This window comes from Anser anser (genome assembly GCF_964211835.1).
Source record: "Anser anser genome assembly, chromosome: 5".
Taxonomy (NCBI): domain Eukaryota; kingdom Metazoa; phylum Chordata; class Aves; order Anseriformes; family Anatidae; genus Anser; species Anser anser.
The window spans coordinates 48117712-48143793 of NC_139725.1; the positions used below are offsets into that span (position 1 = coordinate 48117712).

At 38.1% G+C, this 26082-nt stretch overlaps 1 protein-coding gene across 17 annotated transcripts in view; it reads right to left on the reverse strand.

Annotated features, from left to right (window-relative positions):
- Nucleotides 1-26082, reverse strand: part of LOC310900994 (uncharacterized protein) — a 382517-nt gene that overhangs the window by 280112 nt on the left and 76323 nt on the right. The window lies entirely within an intron of this gene.

Sequence of the window (26082 nt, forward strand, 5' to 3'; positions counted from 1 at the left end):
GGAGGACAAAAATATTTCAGTAATGAAAAACATTGTAGCATGCTTTGGAGCCAGAATCACTCGGAAATTCTTTTCAAACTTTTAACAGACTAGGCTTCAGTGTTGCAATTTTTTTTGCTTGTTTGTTTAATGATGTATATATGACATCAAGTTTGTCTCTAGCATAATTATCAGCATCACATATTCTTTCTAACGGACTCTGCTTCTATACTTGCCACTTCAAAGCAATGAATTTCTTTTGGATGTCAAAATTCTGTCAATATTAAGTGTTAAATTCTTTCCCATACATTAGGGATTAATTACTAAATCACACTCTTCATTCCAAGAACAGCACTTGACTCTCTCCATACCGAGAACTGAAAATGTCAGAAGCACAAATGCTCATTAAAAGGATTCCCTTTCTAAGTTAGGCTACAGATTCCCGTGAAATCTTGTTGAATGTTCCTCCTTTTGCAGTAAATGCAACATTTCTGAATTTTCAAAACAGTTATTTAGGCATATCCAAGCTGTTTCTGTGATGGCATTTAAGCAGAGTGAGTAACCTGATCTGACCACATACCTGATTCTGCTTTGAAGAACAGGTTGGACTGCACACCTCCTGAGGTGCCTTCAAACTTGAATTATTCTGTGATCCAATGATAATCATCATCTGCCTTCTAGACAACTATCACTTATATTCCACCTGGTACGGTCATTCATGTAACCCATTAAATAAACAAAAATCCTATTTAAAATTTGGTCAGACTTAAGTTACTTTTGATATGGAAAAAAAAAAAAGGAAGCATTTTTGAAATATAAACACTGTGAAAGAGAAAAAGGTGACTTTTGCTCTGAAATATTCATTCACAAATGTGTTTGAAGAACAACACCTAAGCAGAGTAGTCAAAATTCACCTTACAGGCTTCAAATAGCTACCCTTCTTCACAGAATCTTTTGGATATGCTCTAAAAGTATCTTGTACATGTGAAAGAAATATAAATAATAGCAGTTCAGAATTCCTCACACAAATGTTACAACCACACAAAGAATAAAATAAGCAAAACAGAACCCAATAGTTTCCTTCTTTTTAACTTATGGAGCAAATGAAGCCTGGGCTGTAATTACATTCCCAGAGAGCACCACAGACAGCAAAAATATGAGAGCTCACCATTTGCATTATACAGCTACTAATTCCAGTCTCCTATACAGAGGATGATGACACGCAGTAGAGAAAGCTAATACATTGATCAGAATCTTCTGAGGCAAAACAAAGTTTTCCCAGACTTTCATCAATTTGGTTGCCTCAGAGACCTGATATGGAGGAGCTAGTTTGTATTACCTCTGTATCTCTGAATGTGTACCTAAAGCTAGATCCTAGGAGCTACTAGGTCATTCTTACAGTGTTTCTTTTAAAGCTGTCCTAATTAGAAGATAAGGACTTCCTCAGCACAAGAGATTCCACAGCTAGCTCCAAGTAAGAACAGTTCTAAAAATCAGGAAATACAAAGAAAATGTATTCTTTCCCTTCCTACTGTGTATCTCGAATTGTAATGAAAAGAACAAGGTGTTAGTACACATTATTATTTATTAATACTATTATTTATTACTGCTACTACTACTACTACTACTACTGGAGTTAAGAAGCAACATTAGAAACTGACTCAAACTACTCAAACCAGCTATCTCTGCAGAGCTAGAATAAAGGTTGGGTCCGAAACATCAAGGCGTAGCTCCCACTTAACTGCATGTCCTCACAGCAAAAGCAGCATGCAGTACCTGATGGCTGGACAAATCTTGAGCCAGCATACATCTGCCTTGCTAGCAGGGCTTCCACCACATGAATGCCACCAAAAATAAACCGAGACTAGCCTCCTCTAAAATATCAAGCCACTATCCTCTAACTCCAGCCTTTAAGGCTTTTAGCTACCATAGTGACTGCCACATTATAAGAAACTGGAGAGAACAAAAAGGTAAGATTTACTATTTACTTACAGCTGAACAACAGCAGGAATAGAAGAGAGAACTGCACGCAGCAGATGTTCAGCAAGTCATTAATGTAATTTTGGAAGATGCTCAGGTATTACGGTGATGTAAGGCCTACAGACTTCTATGCAATACATGGTAAGAAACAACTCTTGCCTTTAACAATTAAGATGCCTTTAACAATTTTTCAATCCTTAAAACAGTTTAAGTCTTCACGTTATATGAGAGAAAAATTGAACTTTTTGGTTGTGATTAAAGCAGAATACTTAGAGAGTCACCCCACGGTGTCTTAAATCATGCAAAAACCATGTAATATACAAAGTTGAACTCTGGTTATCCTTATTAAATAACTTGTTAGCAGTGAATGAGAATTTAAATTACAATCTTCTTCTATTTAAACGCATAATTAGAAAACTTAATTTCAACCATTATTTTACATGAGCAAAACCACTAAAATAAAATGACTCATTATTTTAAGGAGATAAAAGTGTGAAAAACAGCTAAAAGCTCAGAATAATCCAGACTCAGTTTGCTTATACCCTTTTTTCTCTGACAGAAGGCAGTTTATTGGCAGTACTAGAAATGAACTGAGCTTGCCATAGTTCACAGCTGGCTTTGTTTTATTTGTCCTTTTTGATGTATTTTAGCCAGTGTGAACATTTGTTTCAAATTCCTGTTTTATATAATGATCTAGTGACTGAATTCCTGTGAAACTAAATAGTTGCACAGATATATCACAGCAAAACACTGACAAAGATGAAGGAATCAAGTTTGTCAGACACCAATGTATTTGCCTAAAAATCATCTTTCACCCTTCATTTTCACATGTATAACCAGCAACGGTAATACATTATATTTCTGTTATTTCCATTTTCAAAATATGAAATCTTCCTCAGAGTTCTTTCTTCCCTGGGAGCCCACTCCACTGCATCTGCTTTCCTATAGCCAACTTCCTCTCTCCAAGTAAGCTTTTCTATACTACAGTCCTGTGCATCACTTCATCTCTTCTGTCCATTGCTTTGATTTAATGGAGGGTATCTTGGCTACAGGTTATCTGAGGATACTTCAAGCAGAAGTACAACTTCAAAATGAGTGTGGGTCAGATGCAACGTGTAGTACATGCATAAAATATGGTAATAGAAGACTTACACAACTCAATGGAAAACTTCTATACAGAAAGATGTTTCAGCCCATGGAGCTATCCAGCAGAAGACTTACCTCAGAAAACATGCCCTGACCATCAAGCCAAGCACCATGGCCTGAAAGGTCTTCTTCAAAGTACTTTCAAAGGCCCCAGTTATGCAATTGATTAATTACAGTTATTGTGCAAGCAATAGAAAACTGGAGGAGGAAGTCAGCAAAAGGTAGAAAAGTGGAATGATGAAGAGGAATGAAGGATTTTGACAGAAATTGTTGGGGGAGTAAACCTGACAACTTCAGGGTGCCTACTTTATTCAAAGAGGCACATACAATAATACATATTGCTTCTATTCTTTTCCTAAACCGCTGGTATTTCTTTTTCTATTTCCAAGACTAAATAAATAAATAATTTTCTAGCAGTGCTAAAGTATGAAAATTTTAGCATAAAAGACATTGTTTCCCACTTAAGCAAGTAAATTTGAAATCTTAGAACAGAAACAGTTCTACAGGATTATCTGCAGTGGTCCCTTCTACTCCTATATTGGAGATTCTAATGCAGTAAATCCCAAACAACTTTGCTTGTATAGACTTGTAATGTCACAAAAGGAGCCAGAAAGAGCACAGAGTAATGCCTCAACTGTGTGAATGTCTCAGATTAGCCCATTCTAATGATGGATAGGCAAGACCTGACACTGCCTTTCTTCAAAGTAAGCCTTAGGGAAAGGCTTGAATCCTTGCTGCTATTCAGTTCTCTCTCTCTCTCCCCCTCTCTTTTTTTTTTTTTTTTTCAGATGATTCAGCACTTTCAGGATCTTATTTGTGTTCATGTTCAGAGCCAGACAGCATGAAATTTTTTTTCTAGATTTTTTTTTTTTGATGATAACATTTCAAACCCAAGCATTATACAGCTGGCAGAAGTAAAATATTTATTCCAAAGAGAGTTATTTATTTTATATTTTAAGAGATTGCAGCCCTTAGGAACTACAGTTCAGTACTTATCCTCTCAGAAGCACACACTTGAATGAAAACAGGATGGAATCACCAAACCGTAGGAAAGAAGAGCCAGACTTTCCTTTGGTGTAAAAGTGTTTTCAGCATTCTGAACTGATATATAGCAGCTGATGGTTTGACTTGTGCATTTTTAGAAAAGAAAATCAATGTTCTCAGGCTCTTGTTCCACTTACTGGTGATATAGTGGTATTTGAGAATCTTTATAGTTATGTGTCTTGTAATTGCCTTTGGTAACAATTAATATGCAAAATAAAAATGAGAAATAAATCCACTTACTTGCTTATTTAAGCAAAACTTCACAGCCCAAGTAGCACACAGAGGACTAGGACATGTTCTTGGGGTTTTATGTCCTTGAGGTTACAACTGGAAAGACTGCTGCAGTTATGCATGAGTTTCGTTGTGGTTTAAGGTGAATCAAAAACTTCATCTTATAAAACTTGTAAAAGCAGAAAGTGATCATAATTCTCAGCACTATCTTTCATTTTAGTTCATAGTCTCTCTAAGTCACCTTGATCATGCATGTTCTAAGTAACATTTCTGTTGTTCAACCTTTCCTATTTATTCTCTCAACACAGCTAAAATGACTGTCCAAATTCTCATCAGCCAGCATCATTATTTCTTGCCTTGTTAAAGACAGTCATTCTTCCCTTACAGGCACTCTGTACACTACTGCAAAGAGTGTTTCTTCTGCTATGTCACTTCTCTTTGGTCATTTCTCTACTGATTCCCCTTAATCTTTCTCTCCACTGACATGGCATCTCATCTCATGGCATTTCTTCTCTCATTTCTGTTTCTTGATCCATGAAACCAGCCTCCTTTCCTGATATGTCACATTTTAAAATTTGTTTCCTTTCTTTCATATTGTCGTCCCAGGCTGGGCAGAATCTACCCACCCTTGCAGAACAGAAGAGTGTTTTTTCAAATCTTTCCATCACCATGAGGGAGAGGATGAATTTGACAGCCAAGTGGTGTTATTCAGGAGAAAATATTGCTCATGCCATTGTAAATAAATCAATAAAGCTCCAGACTTTGATTATTTTCCTCCCCTGGTCATCATGGATTACAAAGGAACAGATTTTTTTCTTCACACAGAAGGCCAAGGGGGGCTCCTGGTGGTAGAGACTTGGAGTGACACTTGGGTAGACACATGGAGTGAGCCTTTCCCTACTGCTTACATTAGGAAGGCGTGTCTGATCACACTAGGCCTTTAATTTATTCTTGGTTGTCAAGCTGTGTGGTCACCCGTGTCTATCAGTATTGACACTGACTTGATTTTTTTACCACAAAGGGTCCTTTGCACCACTGGACCTTTTAGTACAAGCACCACTGCTGTCACACAAGTGTCACTACGTAAGCGAAAGCATCTGCATCACATCAGTCCTTATCTTGGGACTATCAAACTGATCACGATTCTAAAAGCCCCTCTTCTCATATACATCTTATGTGTCTAAAATAAGCTAAGCAGCCCTTGCTTCTTATGGTCATACAAAAGACCCTGTGCTTGATACTTTCCAGCATTATTAAAGTATCTAAGGATGACATATTAACTAAATATATATATATACATATATATAAGTATATATATATAAGTAGAAAATCCCTACTTTGTTAACAACAGAGTACTGACAATGGCTGTTAGCAATGTGTCTTGGAACTGAGTATCTCTGTAAAATTCATGTGTATGTTCAAATGTGTACAGAAGTGGTACTGCTCTGCTTCTTTTAACCAATATTGCACCTCCACTATCACCTTGGGAACAGTATGCTTATTGGAGTGTTGTGTAGGTAGCATCCCATTTCAAGGCAAAGTTACCTGAGGAAAAAAAAATAATTTAGATCTAAATTTATCCCTTAAGTTGTTATTCTTGTATTTGTCTCATTTTCAACCTTACTGTTATACTTTGGATCACTGCACAAAGCAGTTCTTCAAAAATCTTTTATTTATTATCTGAATTGGCTTTTTGCATTTCATTCCTGAATGATATTAAAGACTGGTTGCTTATCGTCATTTATTGAATAAGTAACTTCCTTTTCTGATACTTCTGCAACATAGTTGTCCCTTAGTAGAAGAGTGCTAAAAGATGACATTTTTTAAAGTAAGGACTTTCCTACTTTTTTAATGTAAGTAGTAATTTTAAAAATCACATTTCCTTATATTTGTTCTTGTCTACGTAACGCAGAGAAAACGAGAAATAAAAAAAAATATATATATAGAACTTAAGTCCCAAACAGGTAACTGATGCTAATATTGTAGTATACTTTGTGCTTTCACTCTCCAAGGCAGATTAGCACAAATTAAATTTCGCACTAGCTTCACATAGCTGTGACTGCTCCATTTGATTCTAGGGGATTTGATTAATTTCAATTATTTAGGTGTGCCGCATGAGTAGCACAAAACTAGTTGATCGCATTCTTGATTGAGTTACAGTATATTTGTATGGGTATATGTAGCCAGTGTTATTATTCTTATATTAAAGTTAAATAAATGTGCTTTTTCATTAGAAAATAGTTTCTATGATCTTTCATTTGTATCAAGTTATTAAAGATTTTTCTTAGGTGTTGTGGTTTAACCCGGCTGGCAGCTAAACACCACACAGCCGTTCGCTCACCCTCCCCCCTCCCTCTCTGGGATGGGGGGAGAGAAACGGGAAAGTGAAGCCTGTGAGTTGAGATAAAGACGGTTTATTAAGACAGGAAAATAATAATAACAATAATAATAATAATAGTGATAATGGTAATAGTATTAACAATAATAATGTGTAAGAAAACAAGTGATGCACAATGCAATTGCTCACCACCCGCTGACCGATGCCCAGCCTATTCCCGAGCAGCCGGCCCCCCCACCCCGGCCAGCCACCCCTATATATTGTTTAGCATGACGTCAGATGGTATGGAATACCCCTTTGGCCAGTTTGGGTCAGCTGTCCTGGGTCTGTCCCCTCCCAGCTCCTGCTGCACCCCCAGCCTGCTCGCTGGCAGGACAGAGCAAGAAGCCGAAAAGTCCTTGGCCTGGTGTAAACACTGCTCTGCAACAATTAAAACATCAGCATGTTATCAGCGCTCTTCTCATCCTAATCCAAAACATAGCACCCTACCAGCTACTATGAGCTACTTAACTCTGTCCTAACTGGAACCGGGACAGATATCCACCCCTTATTCCATACCATTTATGTCATGCTCAGGTTACACTCTGTCCAATACATTCTAATTAATCACCATTTTCATCTATGATATATAGCAATCATGGTAGTGATGACATACATTATTATATAATAATTAACATACTACAATTCAACTCATGGGCTATTCTCACCCAGTATCAAATCCCCTTGAGGTACACACCGGACCTCCCCATTCTTTTGCATTACCCACCAAGTGCATCCAGGTCCCTGAGCAAAAGCAATTCCACGAATAGGTTTGCCTTTTCCTGAGGCAGGAGTAGCCCAGACTGTTTTACCCAGCATGTTTCTTACGTGCACTACAGGAACTTTATCCCCTTCTACAGTGCGTAACAGGTTTGATTGGGCAGGTCCAGCTCGGTTGGCAGATCCCCTGGTATTGACTAACCAGGTGGCCTTTGCCAAATGTGTATCCCAATTTTTGAATGTCCCAGCACCCATTGCTTTCAGTGTAGTCTTCAACAGTCCATTGTATCGTTCAACTTTTCCAGAGGCTGGTGCATGATAGGGGATGTGATACACCCACTCAATACCATGTTCTTTGGCCCAAGTGTCTATAAGGTTGTTTCGGAAATGAGTCCCGTTGTCTGACTCAATTCTCTCTGGGGTGCCATGTCGCCATAAGACTTGCTTTTCAAGGCCCAGGATAGTGTTCCGGGCGGTGGCATGGGGCACAGGATATGTTTCCAGCCATCCGGTGGTTGCTTCCACCATTGTAAGTACGTGGCGCTTGCCGTTGCGGGTTTGAGGGAGTGTGATGTAATCAATCTGCCAGGCCTCTCCATATTTATATTTCAGCCATCGTTACACCGCACAGTACCATAACAATCTTAAACCAGGGCCCGGAAAGGATAAACAGTGCAACAGGGAGCACATACAGAAAGTAACGCACCATAAAACTCAATTTGGAATACAGGTACAGCAGACTGGAGATTAAGGCAATCAACATCGTGACTAGCAACTATTAAGCAGGTCCAATACTTATACCAATTTTAGTTTAACACACTCTGGTCAGATTTGTCGATATCTCAACCCTTCGGGCCCCACGTTGGGCGCCAAAAAGACTGTTGTGGTTTAACCCGGCTGGCAGCTAAACACCACACAGCCGTTCGCTCACCCTCCCCCCTCCCTCTCTGGGATGGGGGGAGAGAAACGGGAAAGTGAAGCCTGTGAGTTGAGATAAAGACGGTTTATTAAGACAGGAAAATAATAATAACAATAATAATAATAATAGTGATAATGGTAATAGTATTAACAATAATAATGTGTAAGAAAACAAGTGATGCACAATGCAATTGCTCACCACCCGCTGACCGATGCCCAGCCTATTCCCGAGCAGCCGGCCCCCCCACCCCGGCCAGCCACCCCTATATATTGTTTAGCATGACGTCAGATGGTATGGAATACCCCTTTGGCCAGTTTGGGTCAGCTGTCCTGGGTCTGTCCCCTCCCAGCTCCTGCTGCACCCCCAGCCTGCTCGCTGGCAGGACAGAGCAAGAAGCCGAAAAGTCCTTGGCCTGGTGTAAACACTGCTCTGCAACAATTAAAACATCAGCATGTTATCAGCGCTCTTCTCATCCTAATCCAAAACATAGCACCCTACCAGCTACTATGAGCTACTTAACTCTGTCCTAACTGGAACCAGGACATTAGGATACAATGAAATCTGGCTAAAGGGGAAAAAAATAAAGAGAATTTGCTGAGCACCAATGCTTCGATTAATTAACTTCTGTTTCTGTAAATAGCCTTAAGTGAAAGAATCAAACTATTATGTTTTGTAGATGAATGATCAGCAAATGCTCAAACTCATCTGTCATGGTCTAGTTTTGTAGCTTGACAAGAAAAATGAAGCCAGCATTTTCTGAATTCATAAAAGGTTTGAATTGCGGTTTACATAAAATCCACATTTAATTACAGTGGAACCAGTGGAGGGATTGAATCCCTATTCAGTTTGGCAGCAGGGTAAAGGGCTTATCATCTGTCCTTCACAGACATGAAAGGTTAACACAAAGTGTATACATGTTTTCATGTCATCTGACCTCTGGATTGATCATATTCTCAACTTAATGTAGTGGGTCAACATTTCTGCAGTCAGAATTTTTCATGAAGGACATGTTATTTTTCCAAGGGTTTAAATGCTCACTCTGGCCACTCAGTTATTCTGCCAGGACATCATTTGCCAAAAGAGACTGTCAAAATAAAACAGGCACTATGCTCGTGGAATGAGAACTCATTCTTCCTCTTGGTCTTGTTTTTCTTCAAGAGGAAGAAAAATTACTCCATGACCTTAGACAACTATAAGTCACTGGGGGAGAGGGATTTTTGTAACAGGTTGTACTTCTTTCTTGACTACACTGCTCACAGCACTGTAGCAATATCATAACTACATTTCTGTGAAGCAGCTGTGCTTATCAGCAGTTGCATGGGTTCGTTGCAGAGACATGTTACCCATGAGTAGTGTTATTTACAGATCCAGAGCATTCAGAAATGAGGGGATAAATATTTGAGAGCTCAGGGTAAGTCTGATGGTCTCCTGTGTCACCAAATCATAAAATTATATGCATAGGAATACCATTTTTACAGGTTTTGTGGCTAGAACTACGTTTCTCCATTCTAATAGCACTTCTACTAACTCTCATTCTAAAACAAAAATATACAGTTGTGATTTATTTAACATATGTATAATCATTTATACATATATTTCAGATATGTAATGTTACATTATAATATGTGTAAATAATATATAAAATATTTTTATATGCAATTTATTGTGTACATTAAATATAAAGGCACTATCACTCAAGTCAAAGTGCCTTTAGATAGAATCTACAGATTAGCAGGCAACAGGTCTTCAAACCATTGGAGGCTTTGGAAAACATTTTCTAAAGAATCAGATATTTGAGTACAAGTGTGTAAATATTTTATACATTTATTTATATAGATGGTTGGGGGAAAATACTTTTTTTCAGACGTTTTGGAAATACCTTAGGCCCCTACAGATGTTTAGTATGTTTTTACTTTAGCCCTCATAAGTGCTGAATGTGATCATATGCTTCATACTGGACACAGAAGGTTTTTTACATCTCTTTAGTTACTTCGGAAACTGCAAGGTAGTGACTTCAGTAACTTAGGGAAGTGGGACCAAGTTACATGTGGGACTGTTTTTTTTTTTTAACCGCAAGATAACAGTTATATATGTTACAATACATGTAGTCAAATGGAAACTCTACAGCAGCAGCAGGTGGGAAGACCAAGTTCCACTGAATCCTGGTGTGAGTACTAGCACATCTGCTTGAATCTCTTTTTCTTTCCTCCATTCAAATTTGATATTGGTATTTAAATATTTGGTCTAAAGTGTGAGGAGCATCAGGCTTAACTTCTATTTATTCTGTATTCAGCCAGCAGCTTTTTCACTTCTTGCTGTAGGACCTATGTCAACAGGTTTCATTTGGTATAGTTGGTCAGACTTTCCCACAAAAGAAAAACTCCTCTTCCATGAACTTCATGCATTAAGTGTCAGTCATAGTGCTTTTTGTCCTTGAAAAATCTTTTAATCTCTATTACAAGCAGTAGCAGTATTGCCTGAATTGCCAGGTCTCATATGCCAATCTCCAGAAGGAAATCCATGGCAGAGGACTCAGCACCCCATCTGCCCAGCACACCTCCCAGGCTTTGCCTTTTGTTCCCATTTGAGGTATCCAGGATCAGCTCAACCAGCTGTGTGTCATTATTGTAGACAGAAGACCGGTCAGTTGGCTAACCCAAAACCATCCACCAGCCATTAAAACAGAGCAGACACGTGGACAGGAGCAGGGCTCTTTTCCAACAACTGCAGAGCCTCTCCTGTGTTTCCACAGATAAGCGCCAGCCAGTTCAGTCACAGCTGGCCCAGCTTCCACAGCCAACCCTTCTGCTTCCTTTTTTATCACTGTCCATTGTCAAAGACGTTGAGAAGTTTTAACTTCAGCCACAGCTCTTCCCGGGCCGATTCTTGGCTTCTAGCACTTAACTATGTTGGCAGTCACACCACTTAAAAGGTTGACAGTAGAACACCAAACTAAATGAAGTTACTACAGCTCTAACTTTAAAGTAATATCTGCTTTGGAAGAAAGAACGAGTAGCTGCTAAACAGCTTCTTTAGTGTATATCCTGACAAGGGAACAAGACTTACCTTGAAGTCTAATAACACTAAGAAACAACATTCTCTCTTAATTGAGATATTCGAATTGGTTTCTTTGGGATCTATGTGCTCTCACTTGCAGAGGAGGACAAAAAGTACTTTTTTCATCCTGGTATAACATTATAGAACATATTTTTCTCTAAATACTCCTCTTGCAGTCATAGTGTACACATTAATGAAATAACATCTCATTAAAGATTTACCACTGGTCTTTGACAGGCTCTATCAAAAACAGTCCTGTTCATGAGAAAAAACTGATTTTACTATAAATAAATAAATACATAATTGTTATTCTTCTGCACACTGATGCTAAACCACTGCACTGGTATCAGTTATATTACCATATCACTGCTGTGGATGGAAAGAAAGAAGAGTCTGAAACATTTCCAGAAACCTTTCATACCATTCCACTGCATAATTCTCATAGTGGTTTTAAGCTGCTTCTCTTTACAAGCCATATAAACGCCAGCCTGTCTCTGGAGCTGCTATGAGTATCCTTCCTTCCTGTTCTCTGATCTCCTTCCTTCACTTCAAAAACCTTATTTTAATTGTACAGAAAGATTACATAGTTACAGAATAATGACCTGAATTATAGTTGACTGCAGATCCAGTTCTCAGGAAAACAAGATAATTGTCACTGGATTCTGGAATGACCTATTCCATTCCATTTCACTTAATTCATTTCTCTTGCCTTTACTGAGATTTCAACAGGATATCTACTATCAAAAATTAGATTCTTAGTGCTGAGTGTATCTTTTGATGGAAAAGCCATGATTTTTGAAACAGTAGCAAAAAAAAATCTTCCAACAACTTGGGGTTTTGTACTTTTATCACTTTTACCTCTTTGTAAACAAAATAAAATAAAATAGAAAAACATGCAATAAAAATAATGAGAAAAGATATGTCTCTTTGTGTGATGTTCAGAAGTTCAGCTACATCAAACTCAACTGGCCGATTCATTTAGAAGATGTAAACATTTCAAGGAAGCATGTTATTGTGAAATTAGTAGAGAAGAAACATTTGAGGAAGAAAACATTTGGTAGCTCTGCAGGTGTACTTACCTTTATCAACACTGAGACAGCTTCCCAGAATGCTGGAGTTATGGTCTAATGGTGTACTGGGTCTGGCTGGGATAGAATTAACTTTCCCTGCAGTGGCCCATACAGTGCTCTGCTCTGTACTTGCAGCTAGAACAGCACTGGTATCACACCAGTGTTTGGTCTATTGCTGAGTAGTGCTGGCAGAGCATCAAAACTCCCTCCAGCCCCCCACACCCTCTCTAAAGCCATCAGGCTGGGGGTGGGCAAGACATGGGGAGGGGACATCACCAGAGCAGCTGACCTAAACCAACCAAAGGGATATTCCATGCCATATGGTGTCACACTCAGCAATAAAAGGTGGGGAAGGAGAAGGAAAGAGGTGGGGGGAGGCTCTCATTATGAAGACGTCTGTTCTCCCAAGCAAGCACTACGCATATTGAGGCCCTGCTTCACGGGACACAGCCGAACATTGCTTGTTGTTGAGTAGATAATCTTTTTGTTCCCTCTGTGCTTCCACAAGGTCTTTGGTTGGTTGGTTTTCCCTTCTTCCTTTTCCCTTTAGTTAAATTATTCTTATCTCAACCTGTGAGCCCTTTTTTCTTTCCAGCGTGCTCTCTTCTTTCCCCTCTTTCTTCCCTTCTTATAGGAGGGGGAGTGAGAGAGAGGCTGTGGTGGATTTTAGCTGCCCAGTAGGGTAAAACTAGCACAAATGGAAAGCCTGTGCTTTAAATAAAATGTAAAAGTAAAGCAGTGTTCAGAGGTTATGAGCCAGATCATAAAAATACTGAAAATCATATTTCCAAAAAGAAAAAAAAATAATTATGAGTAGAAGAGGTTAGTTTCTTTCTGATCTCTTGGTCTTTAATACTTTCTTGGCCATGTAGCAACAAGGAAAAAAAGTAAAATCAAACTGCCTTAAATGAAAGGTCACAAAGCAGAAACTGGCTTCGGTAATTTCAAACAGCCCCTGAGGCTATCTCCTATATTCCTGTAACACCATGTTTTAAACTTTTTCCTTGTCCATGCAAGCTAGAAGCTTATTTGTTCTGAATGGTGGCTGAACTTCTCAGACCAGGACCTACTGGTTCAGCAGCCAATAGTTATGTAGTGACAAGTATCACGAAATTCAGAATAAAATTAAGGAAGCCAGAAACCCTGTTAAGGTCTTCACTATTTTGCTTAATTAAAACTCTCATAATCCCCTTCTGCAATTATAGGTGCACTAGTTTTAACAGCAAAGGTTGATTATTCTGGTATTTACTCCATGTTTGTCTTAAAAGGGCAATCTGGTAAAGGAGGTCAACAAATGACAGTTTGTGCTCTTCGATATTGCAATAGCATGAGTTCACTATCATTTTTGTATTCTAAACACAGACTTATTTAGAGGTCTTGGAAGGATTATTCAGGAGGGATTCAGTATGGAGGTTCAATGAAACTCAAAGTAAGAAATTCAGATGTTTACTCTACTCTGCTTGCCTCCTGACACCAAAAATACTGACAGGTATTTTTCTCCTGACTCCAACCTCTTCTTCACCCATTGCTACCTTAGCTCAGGAGCAAGAGTTTCCAGAAACAAGCATAAGAAGATAACAGGCAAGAAAAGTCCTGAAAGTTGATGATGATTCTCCATCTTTCATACAGACCCTTGCTCTTCTAACTTCTGCTCTGTTCAGAAGCTCCTGGCACAGGAGACTAAGAGGAAGAAGTCCCAAGCACCTCTTTGCCTCTACTCTCATCAACACTTTTTTTCTTCCTCCATTCTGCTCAGCTCTGTCAAGCCAAGCTGGTTATTTTAACTTCCATTTTCTTTGTTCTTTCTTCAGTCTGACATTGTCATTGAAACCTCGACTGCCTGAAATGAGCTCCATACACTGGGTTTTTAATTCAAACCTAATGAAACATTTCTCCTCCTCAGCTTGCAATCACCTCATTCTTTCTGTTTCTCACCACTTTTAAATAAACCAAGTCTTCTCTCTTCTATTGAACTGACAGTTTCCTTTTAAGTAGATGTATCCGATCATGATAATGAGTAAATTAGTAAATCTGCCCTGTTAAGTGCTGTCTGGTTGTCTTCCACTCCACCAGGCTCTGGGCAAGGTTAGAACATCACAGCAGTAAAGTCTGACACTGTCCCTATGCATTTCTGCATTGTCTGTGATCTACAGCTGGAGCCAATGGATAGCATCATTTATAAATGTCAGCTTGAGTATAATCCATCTGACCCATTTAAAATCTTTTTGGTACAGAGCAGTTTATCCAGAGACGCTTTGTAGTTTTTAAGCATTATAGCAGAGGAGGAGACGTCTCTGTTCTTCACATGAAGGGAGGAAGACATCAAGGAATTCAAGAAAATGCTAATATACTTTTCCAGGGAAACAATTTCCTTTTTTTTTTCTCTCTCCTAAATCAATTATAGTGGCATTCATATGAACTAAGGAAATAGCATGAAGCTTCTTTATCTCTTTTGTTTACTCAGCTTATGCATCCTGCGGAAGCATTTAGAAGCTAGGAAGTTATCTGCCAGATGATAAGAACTCCAAAGCACAGGCAGATGTGTGATGAAGCTACAATAACTAGTTGTCCAAATCAGGCAAAATCTACATAGACACACCCTGAGCTATGAAAAGGAAGAACAAAGCTGTTTCAATTATTTGCTTGTATTCTTTGGAATTCTTTATTCATTTTTGAACCAATCTTAAGCAAAATCTGTTTAAGTTCCTAGAGTTCGATAGAGTTTTCTATACTTTTGATTAGTTTTCTCTTTACTTCAAGTTGGCATATGAAATATCGAAAATGTTTTGCCAGAGACCAGCAGAAGTGCCCAGGTTGAATAGACTCTGTCTCCAAGAGGTAATTAACTCAACAAAAACAAACAAACAAATGACTTTCCTTGAGATGACTAGCCTAGCTCAACATATTCTAGGTTAGGTTGAGTAAAATATGTTATATCTTACAATAAAGTTTCTTCCTTTTGATCTTGAATTCCCAGATATTCCTACCCAGGGACTCATTCCACGGAAACTTTCATTGTCCAGATTTGTGTTTTCATAGCAATTAACAGCAATTTGACCTCAGAAGAAAAAAATGAATCACTAATTCTACATGCATTGTCTTACACATCTTTTGTACATATATTTTGTATCTGTTGTACCACATTGGCTAGCCTCTTAATAAGCCTTATTTGCTAGTATTATTGGAGACGAACAAACACATGTGACTTCTCCACTCCACAGAACCAAGGATGGTAATATAATAAATGCATGTGAGCAGAACATGATGACCATTTTGTGGAGGAATCTGATTATGAGAGGACAAAAGCTTTCCAGCAGTGAATGATGAAGTGTCTTCGGTTTGTGAGGCCCCTGAGGCATCTGTGGGTTTAGGATGTAGATTTTTTTTTCCTACTTATTTTTTTTGTCTTATAAATGCACACATTCATATTCACACCTTGAGGAAATTCATGGAGCTATCTGTCACTACCCTCAAGGTTTTGGGAAGATTAACTGAAACATTAAGGAGATTAGTCTTTAAACAATCCTACTGCCTTTTCAACCCCAAATGTCGATGTCAGACAGATGGGCTGACATTTCCTCTATACAGGATACCTAAGTGACAGTGTCTGTTTCACTCCATCTAATCACAACTCATAGAAAGATGTATTCAGAGATGCTGCACAAGAAATTCATATCATCCAGAAAGGAAATCAGCTCTCACCAAATTCAACACAGCAACAGCCAATGAATAACACATACGCACAAAACTGCTTAACAGTTTTAGGAACAATTTAGTGGTTTTCACAGAATCTTTTTCTTTCACCTTAGGAGCTCAGAGGATATTCTCCCCAATACAGTTATTGCACTGAATAGTATTAAGTTCCTGATTTTGAGAAGAGGAAAAAAAATGGGAAAAGAGTATATTCTATGTCCCTCCAGAGTACATGGAAACGTGTAGACACTTCCCTCTTTATATGTAGTAGTTGCATACTACATACAGTCACACTGTATAATAGAATATAGTATATATCACACTGTATAATAGAAAACAGTGTTATATAAGTTGTTATGAATATAGACCTGCAGAATGATGCAGGTCTGATGATTTATTTCAGTATTAGTTAAAGAAAATGTTACTATTTATTTTTGGAACAAATGAATATATAGAAGAAAAAACATCTAAAGCATGAACCTCTTGCTTTCTCAACATTAAAGCATAACACATCTACCTCTGTGTACTGATATTAACACCAGCTGATCCTCCATTTTGCATGTAGATATTCACTGGTGTGGTGAACCATCCAGCATAGCCACACTTCCTGTCTTAGTGATCATGGGATATGGCTAACAGAGCCACATTAGCACTGTAAGATCTTCTGCCTCAGAAGAAATATGCAAGACAAATAAACATGTAAAATGCTTTCTCCTCCCACATCATATATGCAGTAAGACCACTTATGTACCACTTCTCCACAAAAAAAGCTGGAAAGCATGTAAGAGGGGATGACAGCTCACAAAGATTTGCTGACTGGTTTTCTCAGAGCTAGAAAACCAGGCTCAATGCTAGAATGAGAAAGGAAGGCCAGATGTGGTCTGCACTACTGCTCTGTATCTATAACCCCATACTAGTATAGATAGTTTTCCACATTAAAATACATACATATATATATATATATATATGAAGCAACAGGAGCCCTGGATCTGTGAGCATAATTACTCACATACCTCTTTAAAATTCTACACAGCTACACAGTTTTCTACTTTGTTTTCTCTGAATAATAATCCATTTACCATAAGAAAGCTTGTTATTTACCTTTCATGATCATAATAGCATTTTCAAATCTACTACAATTTTGAATTTACTCAATCTTCTCACAATGTTATCTTCTGAGTTCTGAATATTCTAGGTCTCTTAAATTTGCAAAATTACTTTTTCTCCTTTCTGTGCTTGCCCTGATGAAGGCCATATCAACTTTAATGTTCTGAATAGTATCACATTTGTAATGTGATGTAGAGGGTAAGTCAGAGACAGGTGACTGCCAGACTCAGTCATCATTCTAATATTAATTCTTTGCGTGATTGCAGACAAACTAAATACCCACCTCAGTTTTCTCAACAACCAAAGGGAGATAAAAAGTACAATTAGCACACCAATACAAATCATTTAAAAGGTTCTTCTCACTGATGCTATAAGCATAGGTGCTGAGAAAGCAACCTAACACTATATCTAAATTCTTTTCTGTTTCTTTACAGAAGTCTCCTAATGCTAGGTATATGAAATAATTTTATTTCCTTTCTTGTGCTTCTCAGTCAGTTAAAAACCCAAGTAACCAATTCATAGTACAGAACAGCTTACTGTGACTCACTACAAGGAAATGTATGAATGTGGAGTTTTTCCTCCTTTACCCTTAGAAATAGTGATGCTTAAATGATCAGGGTCACCAAGGAAACTCCCCTGCAAGATTTCAACTCATTCTGGCCCAGTTTTTCTTTAAATACTTCAAATATTAAGACCTATTTTGGAAGACTGTCCCTCAGTGTCATAGTCATAAAATATGTATATATTCATGAAGAATATAAGAATTAAGATTTCTTGGAACAACAACAAAAAAAAAAAAAAAAAAAGAACTCTAAGAACTCAGAAATCTTGAAAAAACATTATAAGATCTACCTAGGTTTCTACAATGAGGATGGCAGAGCCTAGAATCAAATCCTGCTGCTAAGGTCCTATCATTATGTTAACAATGATACCTCAAATGTCTGAAAACCATGAAAGTAATCATTGTTAGGAGCAAGTTAAAAATACTCAGCTCAACTTCTGTATATGTTCCACATATTTTTTCTAGTCCCACATGCCAACTAGCTGGTATATCCTCTTAAATTCTTAATATCCTCTCCCATCTGTTTATCAACACTATTTCCTCTGCTCCAAAACTATCAGACAAGGTAATAATATGCAACTTTTCCCTCCAAAAATTAACACAGTACCAAAGAGAAAGCTTGTGTCAGTTTAAACATCTGACAATAAAGCCAGTTAAAATATTACAGTGTCACATTGATTACAACAAATAAAACTACTACACAGTAAAAACATGTTTGTAGTCTTCACTGAGGGAATCCCTGGTCAAGGAGAATCTATTATCCCTTCTTCATATCTGCCCATCAACATAATCTTTTCACCTACACTCACACTTGACATCCTTTCTATCTAAATATAATAAAAAGAGCTAATACAGGGTATCTCTAATCTCAAAGGATTTACTGTTCTCCGTAGATAGGCTACTGCTCCTTGTTACATTAATGACAACCTGAGCTAACACACTGACTTCAGCGGTGGTACTTGAATTTATACCATTATACTGCCATCAGCCCACAAAGCCCTTACCCCCATATACTAGAATCACTTCCAAAGGGCTCCACTGATCCTGCAATTCGATTCAAAGAGTGGCTGGGAGCCCACTATATTTCCAGATCCATCTGCTTCTCTTACTTATGTAGATATTTCACATGCTATCCATCCAAAGTATATTATTCCATGTTAACTGAATACTAAAATGTAGGTACACGAGGCCTTCATCATCCTGCTTAGTCCAAACAATGTGATAGCTTTGCTACTCATAATGCTTCCAGGTCTATAGTATGGCTATACACTACATCTGGTGTTATAGAAGTCTTATGACTATCCTGGAAAAGGCAGCCTGTACTTTCTCATTATCTACACTTTCCCATTTCCCCTGTTCAACAAAAAGAAGTGCACAGTCCTGCACCTGCAGAGTGATAACCCCAGGCACCAGTACATACTGAAGGCCTACTGACCAGAAAATGTTCCTCAGGAAAAGAACATGGGCATCCTGGTGGACACCAAGTTGAACAGCAGCCAGCAATGGGCCCTTGCCACAAAGAAGGTAAAAGTCACCCTGGACTGCTTTAGCAGGAGCACTTCTACCAGGTCGAGGGAGGCGATCCTTACACTCTGCTCAGCACTGGTGAGGTCCCAGCTGGAGTACTGTGTCCAGTTCTGGGGCCCCCACTACAAGAGAGACATGGACATACAAGAGAGAGTGCAGGTTAGGGTCACAAAAATAATTACAGTACTGGAGCATCTATCCTATGAGTAGAGACCGAGAGAGCTGGGACTGTTCAGATTAGACAAGTGAAGGCCTGGGGGTAGATCTCATCAATGTCCATAAATACCTGAAGGGAAGGTGCAGGGAGGATGGAGCCCAGCTCTTTTCAGTGGTGCCCAGTGACAGGACAAGCACAAACTGAAATGCAGGCCACTCTGTCTGAGTGTCAGAAAACACTTGTTCACTGTGCAGGTGACAGAGTGCTGGCACAGGCTGCCCAGACAGGCTGTGGAGTCTCCCTCAAAAGATTTTCAAAAGCTGGCTGGACACAATCCTGGGCAGCCTACTCAGATCACCCTGCTTGAGCAGGTGGTTGGGATAGGTGACCTCTAGAGGTCCCTTCCAGCCTACACCTTAAAGAAAACACCACAGAATTTTCAGAGAGATCTTTTCTTGTTCAGAGCAAGATAGTCAAGGAATGTTTCTACTGATGCTCCTTATTTCTGTCCAGATTTCTCTACAGTCAAATGGAGCATTCCCATGGAAGTTCCCATAAAGTTTAAAGAAATTAAATTTAAGTAGTTAAAAAAATAAAAGTCTTATTTTCATTTCACTGTCTATGTCAGAATAAAATATCAGCCTCTTGTGTCAATAAGAGTCACCTGTCTTTAAGATTTTAAAAATGGAAGAGGACATTAAAAAAATGGAATGGACCAGAATCTTTAGTGAGGCAGAGATGCCCCAAACAGCGATGTATTGGTGGGCCATTGACAGAAGTTCTGGGATTCTAGTTATACCACCAGTTAAGGTCAGAGAAGATAATCTGAATATGGAGATATCTCTCTCCATATCCACATCTGTAAAATAGCGATAACAATAGTGTGTACTAATAGTTAGCAAAGATGATGTTTATGAATTGTTTTTTACTATACCTTCTAATTTGTGTTATCAGTCAGAATGGAGAGTCCAACAGAAACCTAGCAAAGTGAGAGACAAATGATATCAAGTACTGCAGTCACCCAGACTTAGGTAAATTTGAAAACTGTCTGGATTACAGGTTTTAGAGACATCATCATATTCCTCAAGAGCAGTCAGACTTCAAAAGTCTGACCCATTTCTACAGGAAAAACATTGGTTCCTGACTGGAAAAGCTTGACATTCACAGCTAGAAAAAGAAAGAAAGTTTTCTTGGTAGGCAGTGTTACTAAATCCTACAGGCATAGATGTCAGTTCTCTGATAGCAACAAGCTGAGGTACTGAGTGGAAAAAAGGGAGAAAACTCTTTCAATAAAAATGAGCATATCTTTGTCAAAGCTGACACTGATCATTAAAACCTGAAAGCTGTAGCACAATGTATTGATGGAACTACTACATTTTGGCCTTAGAGACAGAAGACATTTTCAATAAGCATTTTTGCCCCATTTGAAGCAGTAAAATGCAATCTGATTAAAGTTTTTATTTGCTTAAAGTGATAAATAAACCTTTCTAAATTAAAGTATGGCTTGAAGTCAATAGACTGTGTGTAAATTAACTGAAATTATCAATGACATACTGGTAATTCTACAAGCTTAATCAACAATAGTATCTATTTATGGGACACTATACTGAAAGACTGATTTGTATGTCTAAACAGGAACATAAAACATGGATACATTCCCTGCTGCCCACCGGAGACTTTTTCCTAGATAATACATTGTGTAAAATCTTAAAAAGAACCACAAAAGCAGTGCTCTAACATTAGTGCCATTTAATGCAGATGACTGCGGAAACTACAGGTGGATTCAAAAATATACCTTTTTCTTCTTTCAGATTACTTTGCTCTCTAATATTGCCATCCCTCTTTAAGAAGCTATAACTCCACCATAATAAACTGTAAGTGCATCAGCAAAGTGCTGTAATGTTCAAATTAAACTGACTATTTAATTTATAGAGAAGTCCCTTACTGACAAATCCCAATACCAGGCCTCATCCCAAAGCTCCTGAGCCCCAAGCCAGTAAATGGTCATGAGCTGTTTTGCAGCACAGTCTTTTAGGAGAGGACAAAGACACAGCAGTGACATATGCAAATGAATGAGCTTCCCAGTGGTGGTGATTTGATTCCAATACCCATTTCCTAGATCAGTTACTAGAGTCTGCTCTTTGCTGATCAAGTCCCACTTCATTTAAATATTTAAAAATCAAAGGTGGCCAAATCGAAAAAAAAAAAAAATCAGAGAATAAAAGAAGAGATTTATATATAATATATATATATATATATATTTTTTTTTTCAGTTGGATGTCATGCTCTTCTCTCTATCCATTTTGGTGATGCTTGTATTTGTCATTAGTAAAGCCTGATGAGCTTTTTGAACCTTTGGAAAAAAATAGAACAAAACAATATAGATCTCAATATATGTTTTTGGGTTTTTTTTTATACAGTCACCAGCCTGGTGCTTAGTCCTGGTTCCCAATATATCTACATCATCATACCAGCTTCTAAGGAACAGGGTAACAACTTCCCATTGAGAATTAGTGGTTCCCCAGTCTAACTCAACAAGCCTATGGTTTGAGATGGGCTTCTAATTTATTATTTTTAAATAGATCATTTTTTGCCAGTACAAGTCCAGCTAGCACTGGCTTTAGGCTCACAAGAATGCAGACCAAATATTTGATGTCCACACCTTCAATAGATGCTTCTGCTGGATTGCATTTTCCACCAATGAAAATCAAGAATCATCATAGAATGGCTCAGGTTGTAAGGGACCTAAAGGATCATCTAGTTCCAAGCCCCCTGCCATGGGCAGGGATGCCACCCACTAGATCAGGTTGCCCGGGGCCTCATCCAACCTGATAACACAAGCCAGCTAAATGAGACCATTATATCTAAGGATATAAAAAGGTTCTCCCTGTGTTTTTTTGCATATGTTTTGAAGTTGAATACAGCATACTCATATTCAGAAATTGATCCTGAGAGGTCTTTGCTTAGATAGCAGCTAGACAAGTACCGGTGGTGCCTGCACCCACACAAAACAATTATGCTTTCTAAATAAACAGTGTACTAATCAGAACTTTCAATCAGAAATCACACAGAATGCTATAAATGTTTTCAACACTTGATTACTGAAAGACTAATACAAAAGAGCAAAATTAAACACAAAGGAAAGCTCCAGGTACTGAATAAAACCTAGCAAATAGTCTCAGTTTCAGGACAGTGCCGATACTCCCACATGCATTTTTTGAATGTAGCAGTTATCATTCAAAATATTTTTGCAGGTTCTGAAAAGCCTATCCATCACTTCAAAATCCTAATCTATTCTGAACCTAAAATACCAGTCTCTGAGAAAGAAACACTAGAAATCTGAATTCACAAATATATAATGAAGATAATGAAGACTGTCAAGCCTCACCTCCCTTTGCTGCAACACACTGCAGCTTATGGCAGAAAGAACTAGATAACTTCTCATACTTTGTCATGCCTATAAGCAAGCAGAGTTCGGCTGAACACGTTAAGGTACATTTCAATTTTTTTTTCCATATCTTTTCATGATTGCTCTAAGCAGGAAATCACCAGAAAAAGTTATTATTATTATAAAGAAGATGTGTTCTCACTCCAACCTATAATAAACAATATTGACCTGAATTTACTGCTTCAGAAATGTATTCTGGCGTACACAGTAGTTGTGAATACTTTGGCCTATATTAGGATTATACTGAAATTACAAGAATAAAGCAACTGAATTATATTAACCAGAGAGAAAAGTAGGTATATGTACACAAGACAGAAGATATATTACTGTGGAAATAACATTCAAACACGAAAGGTGTTCCTAACTTCAAGTCTCCCATTTGACAAGTGACTGACACAACTGGGCAGGGAGGCAGGAAAAGTTCTTCAACACATACCACACAAAATTCCTCTCAAAATTCAAACGTGCTCTACAAAATGCCATCTCCAGGAAGCATTATTGCACATTTGATGGTTTCCTTTTTTCTTCAATTCGAACCATTCTGGAGGCTAAAAGGGCTTGAATTTGCAAACCCCGAGTCATGCCTCTGGCTTCACTGAAGCAATTAGGCAGGCTGTCAGCCTCAGCTATACAGTTCTACATACAGTTAACACTCAGCAGAGAAGCATAGATGTTGGATTAAAAAAAAAAAAAGTCACAAAAAAAAAAAGAACAAACAAGAGCATCTTGACTCTCTTAGACAGGCATTAGAAAAGCAGCAGAAGTACAGACAGATTTCAAGTGAGCTTCCTTAGGCAGGGGCAGAAGCAAAAAAAATATTAGTGTGCAGCAGCCAGAGCAGGAGCAGACATAGCTGATCCAAATATACTTTGGGTAGCAAGGCAACAGTGCCACTGAGGAAAGAAAACTGGGATCTATATTCCACTGCATCTACTTTAACTCCATCCTCTATAAATACATCCACTCGTTTTCCACGGTCTCTGAGAAACAATGCTCTGGCTCTCACTGCGGATTAGACACAAAGCACAGAGACGCTCTGTGCACAAATCAGCACGGGTGGATGTCTGTGACATGAAAGGGGGGTTGAGTGTCCAAAGGCTTTTGTTTCCAGCTATATCAGCTTGTCTAATGAAATACATTACTCTCCCTACAAATTGATCTGTCTAAGTTCACACCCACAAGCACTGCCTGCAATCAGAAGGTCAAGCTAACCTACTGGCAGGTCTTTACAATTGTTTACTATTAGAGGATGAACTAGAATGGCAAAGGTACTAATGTAGGCATTATTACCAGTGCTTTGAGTCACCTGTTGAAATTTAAGCAACTTTCTGTAAATTTTATCAGAGCTTCTTCATCATTTTCAGTATATTATATTTTTATATGGAATGTAACAACAGCAGCAGCCTCTCATGAGTTATTGCTAAGGCAGGAGAGCTATGCAAAGACAATTTGTTCACGGCCTTTTGCAAGGACTATCTTAACTTCTTGTGTGTTGCCATTAAGGCATATTGAAGGGACAGGGAATGTTTTTTCTTTCCTAACTCCCACAATATTTCCATAAAAAAACAAGCTGATGAATATGTTCTTGGAGTCTATGAATTTATTTTTCCAGAAATAAATCAGTATGATTTTAAAGAAAAGCTTACCCTCTGTTCTTTCACTGAGCATCTGTATTCTTCTGCACATACAAAGAAATGAGATGGAGTCAGCAATCTCTGCTGCCATCTTCTGCTGTTACTTTTTATGCAACCAGTGATCAAGAGACAGAAATATTAAAATTTGATTCTTTCTGAAAGCTAGTGTAAAAAATGAAGGGTTAAAAATTAAAAATCAGAAGTCTGTCACAATTTTCAGTACAAAAAGTCTTTTTGAATCACACTCTATCACCTTCACCGCACAGATTTATCCGTTATGTTATAGTCTCCTATCTAACTGAGAATCTGGTATCTTTCATGACAGTTTTACATTCTCCACAAAAGCTTCTTTCTCCCATTATTCCCTTCAGAGCCCTTTGTCACAGCATAAAGATCCATTCTGTAAGTACCTCAACTTATTTTAATGGGATACTAATCCACTTGGTCCAGGTTCTGAAAACCATATAGAATCTAAGGCACACTCACCCTCACCTTGTTTTAGTGATGGATTATTTCTCCCCTTCACGAGCAATTTCCTCTCAGATCATTATTATTCCTTCACCTTCTCAGTGTTTGGTCACAGGTCAAACACCATCAGAACGGTCTTTACTGAAATGCGTAGTTTGTTTGTCTTCCACTGCGCTAACCAGTCATTAATATGGAATAATTATCCTACCTTTACTCTTTCGCTTTAGTGACCTCCCACTGCTCCTTATCAGATCACCTCTTTCAAACATCAGTCTCACTTTTGGGCTCAAAAATGACTCAATACTCTGCTGTTGAAAATATTAAGTTTCTTTAAGTAAAAGTAAAGTTTTACTACTTTACCACATAAAGTAGTAAAATTAATGATGGCTTTCAATATCAGAAACATTGTCTTTTTCAAAAGCTGGCTGGAGTTACTGTTTCCCTACAGGTTAAATTAATAGGTATTTGCATTGTGTGCTTCAGTCCTTATCCCCTTCTTCATCACCATCCTTTGTAAATAATGATCTTCTGCTATTTACGATCATCAACTTCTGGGTATACACATCCAGAACATTTCTGCTGGCATATGACCATGAGCAATTTTTCTTCATTACATTGAGTCTCATTTGTTTTCTGTTTCCTTCAAATCTCAGTCATTTATTGCACTACATCTTCTGTCTCTCCTAATGCAATGAAATCATCCGCATATGCAAAATGGTTTTGTAACAACTGGTAAACTTCTCTAATAGCCACACCAAGAAATACTAGGAATAATAGAGTGTCCTGCCTTAATCCAGTGTTAGGAAACATAATATCAGAAACATAACTGGGTCTTCCTAACGATTTTTTTAAATATTCCAAACACTTTTCATGTGATTTTTGATCCCAGATGATACATCATTACATGTTTTTTTAAGTCTGAAAGAATAAAAGGAGGAAAGAATTCATGTTTACAACATTCCT